Source organism: Euphorbia lathyris, chromosome 6 (assembly GCF_963576675.1).
Source record: "Euphorbia lathyris chromosome 6, ddEupLath1.1, whole genome shotgun sequence".
Classification (NCBI taxonomy): domain Eukaryota; kingdom Viridiplantae; phylum Streptophyta; class Magnoliopsida; order Malpighiales; family Euphorbiaceae; genus Euphorbia; species Euphorbia lathyris.
In genome coordinates, this window is record NC_088915.1 from 16,402,727 (window position 1) to 16,411,117 (window position 8,391).

Consider the following 8,391-nt stretch of genomic DNA (forward strand, 5'->3'; position numbering starts at 1 on the left):
TATCAATACGATGGGCAGTTAAAATTAACTCATTTGTTTTACCCTCGAATATTTTACATCCAGTGTCATCAAATATAACTTTTCTCCCATTGTCACATAGCTGAGCTACGCTGAGTAAGTTATATTTGAGTCCACTGACTAGGGAGACTGACTCAATAGTAGGATTACCACCAATGGTTCCTGACCCTACTATCTTACCCTTCTTGTTGTCTCCAAAACTTACACTTCCTCCTTGTTTACGCACAAACGTGATGAACTGAGTTTCATCACCAGTCATATGCCTTGAGCATGCGCTGTCAATGTACCACATCTTTGACTTCTCAGCACACCTCAGGCTTACCTGCAATATAGCTAGTTGCTTTTAGGTACCCAATTGTTTTTGGGTCCTTGCTTGTTAGGTTCAACAGGTAAAGCATCATATTTCATTTTATGACGACCTACTTGGACAGTGTGTCCATTCTTTCCACAGAAGTCACAACTGACCTTCCGTTTAGGATGTCTCACTGACTGGTCAGCACCCCAATGCTGAGCATGCCAGCACACCTTTGTGGTGTGTCCTTTCTTCCCACAGAAGTCACACTGGACATTCCGCTGAGGATTCCATCTCTGCTGACTAGTACTTCAGTACTCAGCGTTCAGAGGAATATTTCTTTTATTCGGATCCTTAAGTTGGTTCTGAATTGATGTGACATCCTTTCTCAGTTTCTTAGAATCCGATTGGACCTCAGAGACAAACTTTTGCATAATTTCTACATTACGATGCAAAATTGAAGTGTCCTGGAGAATATATCGAAGGTCACTCAGTTTGACCTCCTCAACCTCGTCACACCGCCTGCTGAGTGCTCTAACCTTTTTATTACACTTTTTGACAAGTGTGTAGAGGTCACTCAGGGCATTAACCATTTCATTTCCGAGCAAGGGTAGTGACATTACCTCAGTTGAGTGTTCCTCATCGTTAGATGCAATGGAGGGGTCAGCATGTTCAGAAACACATGGCTCAACAAGTTCGTCAGCCATGAAACAAATCTTTGCTGACTCAGTGGCATCAGCTTCTGATGATGAAGACTCATCACTGTCGCTCCAAGTTTCCACCATTGCCTTCTTGCTGTTCTTTCTTTCTTTCCTCAGCGTGGGACAACTTGACTTGATATGGCCAGTTTGATGACATTCAAAGCATGTAATGGGCTTTGAGCTGTTCTTCTTGTACTTGCTGTCGCTGGACTCAGCTTTGTACTTATCAAACTTCTTGTAAGGCTTCTTAGAATATTTGTCATTCTTTCTGAACAGCCTCTTCATCTTTCTAGTGAACATAGCCATTTCTTCATCGTCTGTTGAGCTCCCATCAATGGAGTCAGCTTTCATGACAAGAGACTTTTGCTTCTTGTCTTCAGACTTCTCCTTCACCTCGAAGTTCTTCATTGATATCTCGTGGGTCAGTAGCGAGCCAATGAGTTCATCATACTTGTAGGTGGTTAAGTCTTGAGCTTCCTCAACAGCAGTTTTCTTTGCTTGCCAGCTTTTAGGAAGACTCCTAAGAATCTTCTTGACTTGCTCTTCCTCAATGAAGATCTTTCCAAGTCTCTTGAGCTCGTTGATGATGTTTGTGAACCTTGCGTTCATGTCAGAGATTCCTTCATCATCATTCATTTCGAACAGCTCGTACAACCTCATGTGCTGGTTGACCTTGGATTCCGTCACCTTGTTGGTTCCTTCATAGGTGACCTCCAGCTTCTTCCAAATCTCCTGCGCTGACTCACAACCTGAAATCTTGTTGTATTCTGCAGCATCTAAAGCACAGTGAAGCATGTTTATAGCCGAAGCATGATTTTGTAGCTTCTTGAGATCATCCTCTGTCCATCTAGTCTCAGCTTTGACAACCGTTTGGCCATCAATAGTTTCAACAGGAACAAATGGGCCTTGGACTATAGATAGCCATGCACTCATATTTGTTGCCTGAATGAAATTTTTCATTCTATTCTTCCAAAAGGTATAGTTAGACCCGAAGAATAGAGGAGGCCGAGTTATGGACAGACCCTCAGGCAAAATCTGAGTTGTCAGATTTCCTGGGAGAAACCGAGTGCTGTTCTCAGCCATAGTGGGGATCAGCTCAAGGTAGTTAAACCTTGCACAGTGAGCTTTTAAGCTCTGATACCACTTGTTGGTCCCTTATAACGTGACAAGTTAGTTCTAAGGGGGGGGGATAGGAACTATTTAAAAAAATTGTCCGTTGAGGCTGACTTCTTTTCTTATGAAAAGGTTTACACATCGTCACTAAGTAGATTCAAGACACAAGCTTAGTCAACTTGTGACTAAGTCCGCTTCTTTACTTGAGTCAGGAAATAGCACTTAGCGTCTAATCCTGAACTCAGCTTCTTAGTAAACTTAACTCAGCGTGAGTTCTTTACTTAGTCAGTTTTATAGCAAGCAATATATATTAAAGGAGTTTAAGGGTTAGAAAGATGTTACTCAGCAGACTTATCCTGGTTCGGCCTCTCCGCCTATGTCCAGTCCCTGGAACTCGTTCCGAGCTTTTTGAATTCTCTACTGAGCTCTTTAAAGGTAGAGCACGAAACCTTTTACAGATAGAAGCTGAGTATAACAAGAGTACCTTCCTCTATACCTCTACTCACTCCTATATCTACGCTGAGTACTATAACCGAGTACTCAGCCTCTCCTTTCTATTCTTCTAGAAATGATAAAGTGTTTGTCCTAAACAACGATTGCTAAGACACTTTAGATGATTGAAAATCACTCTAGACTTTTACACAAAGATTAAGAATTTGTGTAAGGTATTTGCTTTGCTTTTCTCACAGAAACTTCAAGTATGAATTTGGTCAGCGTTTCGACTAATTGAAGATCTGCGTCGATTGAAGCAAATGGATGGCCTTTATATAGTGACACTTGAGGCACCTGGTCATTTCGAAATTCGAAATAACCGTTGGAGGGAAACAGCTTCCTGTCGTTGTCACTCTGGGTGTGCTCAGCGTCGTTGGCCAATAGGATTCTTGCATCTTCTGTCTTCGTCAGTCTTCGGCAGAATGTTTCGACATTTAAGGAAAAGTCCACGAGACAGCTTCCTGCGCCTTCTAAACTTTTTCCAAAGTAGAAATACTTTGTCTAGAAGTTGAAGATTGTCTGCCGCTGTCCAGACTGCATTGTCGTCCAACTCAGCAGCTTCCACTTGAAGCTTTTGCCTCGAAGGCTTCTCGATCCTTCTCTTGCTGAGTCGTCGTTTTACTTGATACAGCTTCGTTTTGAACTCTTGAGCCGAATGGTCTTGATGTGTTGATTTGGGCTTGACTTCGACTTTATGGGCCTTTGGGCTTTTTAATCTTAATGTCTTATAAACAATTAAACTCAACATTGAACAAACACATTAGTGTAATAAATCAAAGCATTTAAATTTAATGTGTTAGAATATTTTTATCATCACTTAAATAATTTTGTCAAATCAAAATCATGTGGAAAGGTGTTTCAACAGGGATATGCTCCCTTCTTTTTTAGCCCACTCGGAAGATGATTGGTTTGTGGATGGGATTAATGGGACTCTTTTGCCTGGGAATCAAGGTGTTCTTCTTTTTGTGGTGGTGTGCCATGAGATTTGGAGGTGGCGGAATGAGGAGATCTTTGGAGGTGGAGTGGTCTCTATGCCAAATATCCTAGATTTCTTTTCTAAGAAGATCAGTACCTTGCTTGAAAGCTTTGGTGAAGACCCAGTAGTTAGGGTGGTTCAGAGGAAGGAGGTCAATCTCTTAGACTGGTGTAGGCCGAGCGAAGGTGTGATTAAGCTTAACACTGATGGCTCTTGTCTGAGAGATGGGAGAATCGCCGTAGGAGGGGTTCTTAGAGACGATGGAGGCAAATGGGTGTCCGGCTTCTCTCAGAATTTGGGGATTGGTTCTTCCTTTTCTGCCGAGCTTTGGGGGATTCTTTCAGGCCTGAAGCTGGCTAAGGATCTTGGAGTGAAGAAGCTTCTGGTTGAGTCTGATAACCAAGAAGCAGTTAAGCTAATTTCTGAGGGCGAGTCTGTCTGTCGGAATAACTCGAATATTATTAAAGGCATTAAAAGGATTGGGTCCTCCTTCGAGTCTATTAAGTTTTCTCATACCTATAGAGAGCAGAACCGCGTCGCGGACCGTCTTGCGTTGGAAGGACACTCTGGTGTGTTGGGCCTTTCTACCTTTTCTTCTCCTCCGGTCTTCATTTCGTCCTTCATCTTTGAGGATGTGGTGGGGGTCAGTTTTCCTAGGCTGATCCCGGGTTGAGCTGTTTCTTTTTTGTTTCTTTTCCTTTCCTTTTCTACCAAAAAAATGAAAAGAAATGAATTGATAAATGATATTATATATATTGCGTAATTATACTGTATAGAAACTAATAATATGTTATTTTCCTTAACAATAACCATCGAAGCCACCTAAATCAATCAAATGAGATTTCAAGATCAAGAACATTCATATCCATGTCAGGTTCCATGATTTTTAAAATCACAGATGTAACTATTGCAATTATTTATGGTTGACAATAGGTTCTTCCTACTGATTGACTGTCACATAGACCTCAAATCTCAAATTAGGGTGTACAAATTAATTATCCTATAAATACAAGGTGCTTAATACATAAAAATGGACTCAATTCATTCCATTTGCTCATCTAAGCTGTTAGATGTGATTAACCAAAAAACAAATCGAACATAGAAAAATATATGAACAATAAAACTAAAAATTATAAAAGGAAAGAGTTAGACTAATCTGGGACCTGTATTAGCAGTTTCCTTAAGACAGATGTCGTCGCTATTGACGATCGTCTCTCAAGATACAACAGATTACGCAAACAAACTCAAACCATGTGTAGACTCGTTATCACCATAGCAGGAAACAAGAACATTATGAACAGACAAAAAGTTCTTTCAACCACTTTATGAATTTGATAATCCATTCTATATAAATAAAGGTCGAAAGAATATGTCTTTTTATGAACGAATACGACTGTTCATGGAAGGAGGTGTTTATTGGTATTTAAATTAATATATAATTTTATTCAAAATTTTCCAACATAAGCTTCATACTACTCAATACATTTCTTTCACTAACTTAAGAATTAGATAGGGATCGTTAGTCTCTGGCCCCTCCTTGATTATTTTAGGCAATCAGATGACCTTAGCAAGCCCAATTAATATTATATGCAGTGACGGAGCCAGGACCTATAGGTCGGAGGGGCTAGACCGTAGACAAAAAAAAAATTTAATGATATGGGTTGGGCTAGATGTTGCGGGTCGGGTTAGACCGGTCCATGTTACTTTTATAACTCCCAAGAAATCCTAAATTAGACCCTAAATTAATTATAGGGATAAAGTATGAAAATAGGCCTTTGGTTTTTTGGAAAGTGTCAATTTAGGCTCCACATATAAAAATAACACTAATATAGTCCCAACGTTTAAAAAAAGGTACCAATTTAGGCCTCGATAACGAAATGAGACACGTCATTGATACCCTTTTTAAAACGTTAAATTATATTGATACTATTTTGTACGTGGAGCCTAAATTGATACTTCCCAAAAAATCATAGGCCTATTTTGATACTTTATCCCTTAATTATAATCATTAAAAAAATTTCTGAGCAAACAACGTGTTAAACCCTAACTTAGAAATCCCTAAATCAGATTTTCTAAATTAAACCCTAATACTTTATCCCTAAATTAATTGTAATTACTAAAGAATCTTTAAATAAACAACATATTAATAATAATCCCTTAATAATAAATTTAGAAATTATAAAACTAAAGCTAGAAGAAATAAAATAAAAAATGAGAAATACAAAACTTATTTGGAAATTGGAAGTTGATTGAGAGAAAAATAGATGGACAATTGATTTGGGCATTTTTCCTTATATTCCTTTTCTTCCTCTGCTTCTTCGTGAATAGATTAAAGAAGGAAAACTAGAAACAGTGAAGTATGGAATCAATCCCACTCATCAACAGCAGAAGTGGTTGCCGCGGCGGTCCGGGAGCACTCAGAATGGTGAATCGCGTGGGAACTCCGTCAAACGACGCAGTCACAAGTAGCCATACACCCTGGCCGCTGGGTACGTCCATCGGAAGACAAAGTGGCCTGCAATATCAATGTTGGTGTTTTTAAGGAGGAAGATTACTGCTCTTTTGGATTCTTAATTCGAAATAGGGCTGGGGAGTGTAAATTTCCTCAGCATGGGGCTTTAAACGGATATTTTGAACCCATCATTGCAGAAGCAATAGCCGTCAAGGAAGCATTATCGTGGTTGAAGGACAATGGATATAGGAATGTTGAGGTCCGAACTGACTGTCTATCCGTAGTACAAGCTATCAACAACAACACCCAATCCTTATCCTACTTATCCGACATTATTTCTATTTGCATTTTTTTTGTTAACCGAGTTAGATAATGTGTCTATCTCATTTGTTAATCATTCAGCGAATTGCGCTGCTCATAGCCTAGGAAGAGCAGTCAGTTCTGCGTCTGTTCGCGGGGAGTGGCATAGTGCACCCTCTTTTCTTGCTTCTATTCTTGATTCTGATTTAATTCAATAAAGTTCATTCTAAAAAAAAAAGATTAAAGAAGGAAAAAGAGAAGGCTTTAATAAGCCTTCTTTCCCAACAGATGGAAAGGCAATTTCGCCATTTCCATCTGTTTAATTTTTTTGAACCTAAAGACCCAAAACGACGCCGTTTTGGGCTTTAAGTTTTAAAAAAATTAAACAGATGGGAAGGGCGAAATTACCCTTCCCATCTGTTCTTCGCTGAAGAAGAAATATTTCTTCTTCAGCTGCCGTCATGGCTGGAGGGGCTCCAGCCATGGCGGTCCCTAGCGGAGCCAGGGTAGAAAACCCCATTCCTTGGGTTTTTCAGCGGGGTTGGAGGGTCGGTCGACCCTCCCCGGCCCCCAGCTCTGTCCCTGATTATATGATATCAAATTGGTACGGTGAGCATGAAGTTGAATGATTGACGCTATGAGTCAATTAAATAACTATGTGATTCCTGCATTATCCAACATTGACTCGACTACCAAGACATCAAATTTTCATTGTGTTTTGGAAAATTTAGGGTTCTAAATGGTTTAGGAGAATGTTTTACTCACTTTTTTTTTAATATTTTCTAGTATAATATTTTTCAGCAAATAAATGAGGACTCGAACTTTTTGATTTGAAGTTGGTTTTTGGTTCGCAAGGGTATCCACCACCGACAGCAGTAATTATTGAATGGGCACGAGTATAATTTACTCCAAATTTGATAATGCTCTTAGACCTAACAATAACAAGTTGTTGCTTCTTCAATTCTGGTCTACCACGTAGAAGCATTAATTTAATTGAAGAGGAGTAATAAAATGGGAATTTTCCTTCTTTGCCTCTATTTATAAGCCCAACAGCCCATAAATAAATTCAGACAAAACCTTAATCAAAACCCTACCATTATCAACCTTAATTAATATGCCCAAATGGGAAGTCATAAATACTGATCTAATTTAATTTAATGTACAAAAATTAACAAATTGAGAAATCTAAAATGATATGTATAGTAGTAATAAAAAAAATATAATGAATAGATGAAGTTTCAAAACAACATGTAAAATGTCATTATATTCATACAATATATTATAAACTCAAAACACATAAATAGAAATTGATGCTCAACTAAGTCAAATGGAATGAAATGATTGCATTGAGAAAATGAAACCGCAGTCCCACATTACTTAAAAAAATGAGGAAAACAAATGGTTTATAAGTTAATGCACTAAGGCTTTAACTAATAACTAAAAGAATCTCCAAGAAATTTTTAGTCCACTCTCTAAAAATAATATAAATAATATTTTGGTTTGATATGTAATTCTTAATAGTTATATTGATAGATCAATTATTATTAATTGAAGGATTAAACCATTCACTACCCCAAAACCATCTTCAGACGACGGTTAAAACCGTCGTCCCGCGAGATATAAATCTGTCACGGGGCTCACTGCCGTCTATTGCACCTTCAGACGACGGTCAGGTTCTGTCATGTTTCGTCATCACACATGACATTAGCCTATTTTCTTACTGTCATTTTACCGTTGTTACGATGCAGCTTGTTTATTACTGCCGTCACCTTTAATGTCATCAAATGACATTTTTACAATTAAAACTGTCAGGTTAGCGTGTGGGAAAATGGCATATTCAATTTGAGATTACAGTTCGTATAATAATTTTTGACGTTATAGCCTGTTTAGATGGCACACGTCTTAATCAATCATGTCAAGGGATTTTTTTTCATGTGACAGAAACATTAATTTTAATGTCTTTTTATTGATGTTTAGATGACATTTTTAAAAATTAAAATGTCACTTTATGCCTTCTTCTTCGTTTGAATTTCTGGTTTTTATACAT